Consider the following 7,953-nt stretch of genomic DNA (forward strand, 5'->3'; position numbering starts at 1 on the left):
GAATTATCAGTGAGTGACAATTTGTAGAATTGTAGAGCTTCGGGAAGGTGGAACCTTGGTGGAGGAAGTATGTCACTGAGGGAAGACCTTGAGGGGATGTTCAGAGCTAGATTGCTCTGAGTACTTCCAGCCAGATGATATGACAGGATGTGATACCCTGCTGTCTGCTCTACCATGCTTTCCTCACCATGATGAAATTTCCCTTCAAAATGGTAAACTGAATTGTACCCTTTCCTCCAATAAGCTGCTTTTGCTCAGGTTTTTTGTCACATCATCAGAAAGGTAACTGCAAAATAGTCCTAAGGATTAAAGATGATAGTATAATTACAGGGCTTAGAATAGCTTGTTGAACATTGTTTGTGCTAACACATGTCAAGTCTTTTCATCATTTAAAAGAAATCATGTGGCAAGTGAAAAGAAATTTGACTAGCTTATCTTCGTGCTAATATCATATGCTAACTTTTCGTGACATATCTTTGTAAATAAGGATTCATGTTGTCCCCCAAAGAGAAGTACCCCATCTATAAATCCCTTTAAAAAACAGAATCCATGCATGTAATGAGTTAACACACATGAATATAACATGCATGAATTTTATTAGTCTGAGAAGCAAACAGAGCTCCATTAGTTGATCAGTAGACATATGACTAAAAGTAAAAAAATGCTTATTGCTCTAACCATTGAATTTCGGAGTGGTTTGTTACATTAAACATTGTGTTAATAGCTGACTAAAACATTAGGAGGTATCTGCTGGTCTCAAAAGAGATTTACAGACTATGAATTGTAGAACATTTTTGCCCCATGCCCTATTTTTTATAATATTCATTAAGAAATTCTTTTATATTTTAAAATATTGTTTAAAAATAAAGAAGTATATAAAACAGAGATTTTATGTGGCCTGCAAAGCTGACAATAATGTCCTTTATAGAAAAATATTTCTGATTCTTAGTCTAAAATAAAAGGAAAGGAAGAGAAAAGCCATGACAGAATAATGGGCCAGGAGTTCAAAGGTATCCTTATCTACATGGCAAATTCAAGACTAGACTGGATTACATGAGACACTATCTCAAACACAAACACAAAAACAACAAAAAAAACTTAATAACAAAATAAAATAAAATAATAAATAAAAATAACTTACAGGCTGCAATTTCTGCAGATTAAAAAGAATGCATGGGTTCTTTGGTCATTGCATATAGTTAAGAATGAGTTTCAACTTCTGAGTAAGATGGCAGCATGCCAAACCAGCCTAGGGAGGGATATAAGCAAAATCACAGCAAAATGCACTCTTCTTCTGAAAAGTGACGGAGTATAGGTTATTTTTAGACACTGTGGAGAAGCTTGAGAGACCAAGATCCACTGGAAAGGAAGAAAGTGGCCAGAATCACACTGTGAGGTGCTTGCAGCCTGCCAATCCATGTGATCTAAGCAACACCCCCCTCCCCAGCACTGTGCCACCAGTAGCAAAGCAAAAATAAGGGCATTTTCTGTCTCATCCACCTTATTGCAAGGTTAAGAAATCTGAAGGAAAGACAGTTGAGATCATGTAAGGAACTACTGAAAGGGATACAGGAGGAACTGCATGAGCAACTACAGGAGTTTGCAATCTCCCATGCCCCAATCATCAGAACCACAAACCTCCAGCATTCAGCCCCTAGTGGCAGCAAAGCCAGCAGACCTGGTCAGAGGTACAGCTGCACAACACAACATGGAGGGATTGCGGCGGGCACTCAGGACTGGTGAGATTGGAAGCCACTCCAAAAGGTAATGAGGCCAAATGACAAAATAAATAAATAAATAAATAGGTCTGCTTTGGAAGGACTAATCTCTCTTTCTATGTCAGGGCAGGGTATGGGTTATATATTCTTGGTTGGCTTTACCATTTTCAAACAAGCTGTATTTGGGGGTTGAATATTATTGCCTTTGATGCTTTCATATTTACAGGGCCTTTGTCTTTTGCTTCTGTCATTATTGGGGGGAAGAGTCTGATCCAGATCCAGGTTGACCTGGAACACAATTCAGAACAGAAATCTCTACCTCCCAGCTGACAAGATTAAGGGTGTAGAACAACACACACATGTAGGAATTTTGGCTTTATATGACTATTTGTTTGTTTTAATCCCTACAATTGCATACTCTGGGCTGTTTTTTATCGAATGTTTACAATGTTCAGTTGAAGTTTAGAATTTTCCAGTAAATTGTTCCACCAAGTCCACTAGAATACTTGCTTAGCAAGCAACTCAACACCTAGGACTACTTCGGCAGCTGGATTGGGGAACAAAAGCTATACCTGGCACCTTAAACTCATATCCTGAAAGTATATAAAGGTGGATTGCCACATCTAAAACACTGCAGATAAGTATAAAACCCAAGCAACAAATCAATTCAAGATGCAAAAGTCATTACATTATAACACAAGAAACACAAAGAATCAAGACAGTAGAGTCACACCAAAAAATTACAAATCCATCAGAAATTATCACCAATGAGACTGTTTTAGATGAAATGCTTGACAATGATTTCAAAACAATGATTTTATCTATACTCAAAGAAATCAAAGAAGAAATGAAAGGAATCAAACAAGAAAACAATGGAATTAATGAAGTAAGCAAACTCATGAAAGAGAACACAAGAAACCAGCTTAATGAGATAAGTATGTCATTACAAGACATGAGTAAGGAAATAGAAATACTGAGGAAAAAACAGGCTGAAATACTAGCTCTGAAGAACATAGACAGTCAAATAAAGGACTCTGTAGAAAGTCTCACCAGGGGAATGGATGAAGGAGAAAACAGAATATCTAAACTAGAAGACAAGGTGGCAGACCTAATACAGTCCAATAAGCTAATAGGAAGGTATGAATAGGAATTGCAAGATATCCAGGACACTATGTAAAGATCAAAAGTAAGAATTCAGGGTGTGATAGAAGGAGAAAATTTTCATTCCAGAGGCTTGGGAGGTATTTTCGACAAAATCATAGAAGAAAAATTGTCCCAAATTGGGAAAGAAATGCCAATGCAGATACAAGATTTTGGAATAGTAAACAGACAAAACCTGGAAAGAACCTCTCCTTGCCATGTTATAACTAAATGACTAAACACACAAATAAACCAAAGAAAATATATTGAAAGCAGTTAGAGAGAAAAAAACAAGTCACCTACAAAGGCAAGCCCATCAGAATAACAGCAGGTTACTTATCACAAACTTTAAAAGCCAGAAAGGCTTGGAATTATGCATTCCAAGTTCTGAAAGATAACAACTGTCAACCAAGATTACTTTATCCTGCAAAGCTATCTATCCAAATTGACAGAGAAATGAGGATATTCCACAACAAAAACAGGATAGAGGAATTTATGACAACTAAACCAGATCTACAGAAAATACTTGAAGGAAATCTTAATGCTAAAGAGAAAGAAAAACACATACAGGAGGAAATAGGAAAAAATAAACCACACTCACATAACAGTTAAAACAAGCGAGTAAAGGAAAACAGGAAACACAACAAAATATTAGTGAAAATAAACAAACCTTTCCATAATAATTCTTAATATCAATGGCCTTAATGCTCCAACCAAAAGACATAGGCTTACAGACTGGATTAAAAGGCAGACCCTGCCATCTGTTGCTTCCAGGAAACTCATCTCTCAGTAAAACATAGACATAGCCTAACAGATGGAAAATGGTATTTCAAGCAAATGGGCCTAGGAAACAAGCAGGGGATAGACTTCAACATTAATGAGGAAAGATAAAAAAAGTCATTTTATACTGAAAGAAAAACTCCAACAAGAGGACATTATAATCCTAAATATATATGCATCTAACATGGTGGCTCCCCATTTCATCAAACAGTATTAGACTTAAGGCCACAGATTACATGAAACACAATTATAGTAGGCTACTTCAATACCCCACTCTTATCATTTGGCAGGCCATTCTGGCAAAAAAATTAAATAAACAGAGACATCTGAATTAAATGATGTCATGGAATAAATGAACCTAACAGAACATTCTATCCAAATGCTACAGAACATACATTTTTCTCAGCAACACATGGAACATTCTCTAAAATAGACCATATATTAGGACACAAAGCAAATCTCAACAAATACAGGAAAATTAAAATAATCCCTTGTACTCTATCTGACCACAATGGGATTAAACTGCAAATCATCAACAAGAAAAGCTAGAAATTTATGAAGACTAAATAGCGCACTATTGAATGATGAATGGTTCATTGAAGAAATCAAAAAGGGAATCAATAAATTCATAGAACTAAAAGATTATGATAATACAACATATCAAAACCTTTGGGACACAATGAAGGCAGGAGTAAGAGGGGAATTTATACCTCTAAGTGCCTATATTAAGAAATCAAGCCAGGCATGGTGACACATGCCTTTAATCACAGCACTTGGGAGGCAGAGGTAGGAGGATCGCCATGAGTTCAAGGTCACCCTGAGACTACAGAGTAAATTCCAGGTCAGCCTGGACTAGAGTGAGACACTTCCTTGAAAAATCAAAAAAAAAAAAAAAAAAGAAAAGAAAAGAAAGAAATCAGAGAGTTCACAAGTAAACAATTTAATACTTCCCCTTAAACCTTGGAAAAAGAAGAACAAGGCAAACCAAAAATCAGTAGATGGAAAGAAATAATAAAGATTAGGGAAGAAATTAATGAAATATAAACAAAAAAATCCAAAGAATCAATGGAACAAAGAGTTGGTTCTTTGAAAGGATAAGGAAGATTGATAAACCCTTAGCAAATCTTACCAGAGGAAAGAGAGAAGAGACAAAACCTAATATAATAAGGGATGTAAAAGGAACCATTACAACAGATACTAAAGAAATTTAGAAAATTATAAGGACATACTTTAAGAATATATATGCCTCTAAGTTTGAAAATATGAAAGAAATGGATAATTTCCGTGATTCATATGATCTACCAAAATTAAATCAATATGAGTAAACCATTTAAATAGACCTATAACAAGTATGGAGATAGAAGCAGTCCCCCAACTAAAAAATGTCCATGCCCAGATGAATTCACAGGTGAATCTTATCAGACCTTCATGGAAGAACTAACATCAGTGCTTCTCAAATTTTCTATAAAATAGAAAAGGAAGGAATTCTACCGAACTCTTTCTATGAAGCCAGCATTACCCTCATACCAAAACCAGGCAAAGACAGAACAAAAAATGAAAATTGCACACCAATCTCCCTCATGAACATAGATGCAAAAATTCTGAACAAAATATTGGCAAACAGGATACAAGAATATATCAAAAAGATCATTCACCCCTACGAAGTTGGCTTTATCCCAGGGATGCAGGGATGGTTCCACATATGCAAATAGATAAATATAATACATCATATAAATGGTCTGAAGGACAAAATTCACATGATCATCTCAATAGATGCAGAAAAGGCATTTGACAAAATCTCACATCATTTCATGGTAAAAGTATTACAGAAATTGGGAATAGAAGGAACATAACTCAACATAATAAAATCTATTTATGACAAACCTACAACCAACATATTACTAAATGGGGAAAATCTTGAGAAGCTTTTCCACAAAATTCAGTAAGAAAAGGGTGTCCACTGTTCCCACTTTTATTGAATATAGTACTGGCAGTCTGAGCTATAGCAATAATGGAAGAGACACTCATAAAAGGGATACACATTGGAAAGGAAGAGATCAAATGATCACTATTTGCAGATGATGTGATTCCATACATAAAAGACCCTAAAAACTCTACCAGCAAACTGTTAGAGCTGATAAACACCTATAGCCATGTAGCAGGATACAAAATAAACACACAGAAATTAGTAGCTTTCCTATATAATAACAGCAAACATATGGAGGATGAAACCAGGGAATCTCTCCCATTCACAATTGCCACAGATAGATAAACTACCTTGGAATAAACTTAACCAAAGAAGTGAAGGACCACCACAATGAGAACTTTAAAATGCTCAAGAGAGAAATTGCAGAAGACACAAGGAAATGGAAGGACATCCCATGTTCTTGGATTGGAAGAATCAATATTGTGAAAATCTCAATCCTGCCAAAAGCAACCTACATATTTAATGAATCCCCATTAAAATTTCAATGGCATTCTTCACAGAAATAGAAAAAAATCCTAAAATTCATTTGGAAGCACAAAAACCTTAGAACAGCTCAAACAATTTTGAGCAAGAAAAATAAGGCTTGTGGTATCACCATACCTGATTTTAAGCTATATTACAAAGTTGTATTAACAAAAGAAGCATGGTATTGGCACAAATACAGACATGTAAATCAGTGGAACAGAATACAAGACCCAGATGTTAATCCTGGAAGCTACAGCCATCTGATTTTTGACAACACTGCCAAAATTATTCATTGGATAAAAGACAGCCTCTTCAAGAAGTTGTGCTGGGAAAACTGGATATCTATATGTAGAAACATGAAAATAAATCCTTGTCTTTGTCATGCAAAAGAATCAAATCCAAGTAGATCAGGGACTTTAGTATCAGATCTGACATATTGAAATTGCTACAGGAAAAGGTAGGCGAAACCCTTCAACATATTGGCATTGGTAATGAATTTCTGAATATAAGTCCAATTGCTCAGGGAATAAAACCACTAATCAACTACTGGTCTATCATGAAATTAAAAAGCTTTTGTACAGCAAAGGACACTGTGAATCGAGCAAAAAAAAACATCAATCTACAGAATGGGAGAAAATCTTTGCCAGCTACACATCTGACAGAGGATTAATATCTAGAATATACAAAGCACTCAAAAAACAGATCAATAAGAAATGAAACAACCCAATTAAAAAAATGGTCTATGGAACTAAATAGAGAGTTCCCACTGGAAGAAATACAGATGGAATACAAACATCTAAAAAAGGGTTTTACATTCTTAGCCATCAGGGAAATGCAAATTAAAGCTACCTGGAGATTCTATCTGTTTCCTGTCAGGATGGCTACCATCCAGAAAACAAATGACAATAAATATTGGCAAGGATGTGGTAAAAGTCAAACCCTTCTACACTGTTGGTTGGGAATGTAACCTGGTACAGCCATTGTGGAAATCAGTGTGAAGGTTCTCGAGACATATATCCTAACGACTTTTCTCACTACCTTAGAGATACTCGCTCAACCACGTTTATTGCTACTCTATTCACAATAGCTAGGAAATGGAAACAGCCTAGATGTCCATCCACAAATGAATGGGTAATAAAGATGTGGTACATTTACACAATGGAATTCTATTCAACAGTAAAGAAAAATGAAATTATGAAATTTTCAGTGAAATGGATGGATTGGGAAAGGATTATACTAAGTGAGGTAATCCAGGTCCATAAAGCCTAATGTCGCATGTTCTCTCTTATATGTGGATCCTATCTACAAATGTATAAGCTTGTGTGTGATCTGGAACCAAAAATCAGTAGTAGAGGCCTGTAAACTAGAAAAAGGCTATAAGGGAGGTAGGAGACAGAAGGACTTAAGGGGATGGTATTATATATATGTAAGTAGAAGAACAGATTATAGGGAGGGGAATGGCCTAAGCAAGGTCAGGGGAAGAGATTGTGTAAAAGAAGGGTGGGATGGAGGGTCAATCAAAATTTAAATTATTTTGAATAAGATATATGAAAATCTACTTTCTTGAATAATGGCACATACAGAAGCCATATAATGTTACTAGAAAATTTTCAGTGCCAGGGATGGGATGCATTCCAGTGAGTTCTTGACTAGGGAGTTCCCTGTTGCCTCCAAAACATTATAGGCTATTGCCAAGGCCCCTGGTTTCCCATTAGAAAGAGATTGTAAGACCCTATTGCTGAAGACTTCACATGCCTGAGCAGCAAAGTCATTGAGAAATTAAACTGGAGATGAGCAGAAAACATCCCTGAAAGCTGTAAAAAGCTGCACCATATGCAGCCTTATGGGAGACAGAAAGCAGCA

This window comes from Jaculus jaculus, chromosome X (assembly GCF_020740685.1).
Source record: "Jaculus jaculus isolate mJacJac1 chromosome X, mJacJac1.mat.Y.cur, whole genome shotgun sequence".
Taxonomy (NCBI): Eukaryota; Metazoa; Chordata; class Mammalia; order Rodentia; family Dipodidae; genus Jaculus; species Jaculus jaculus.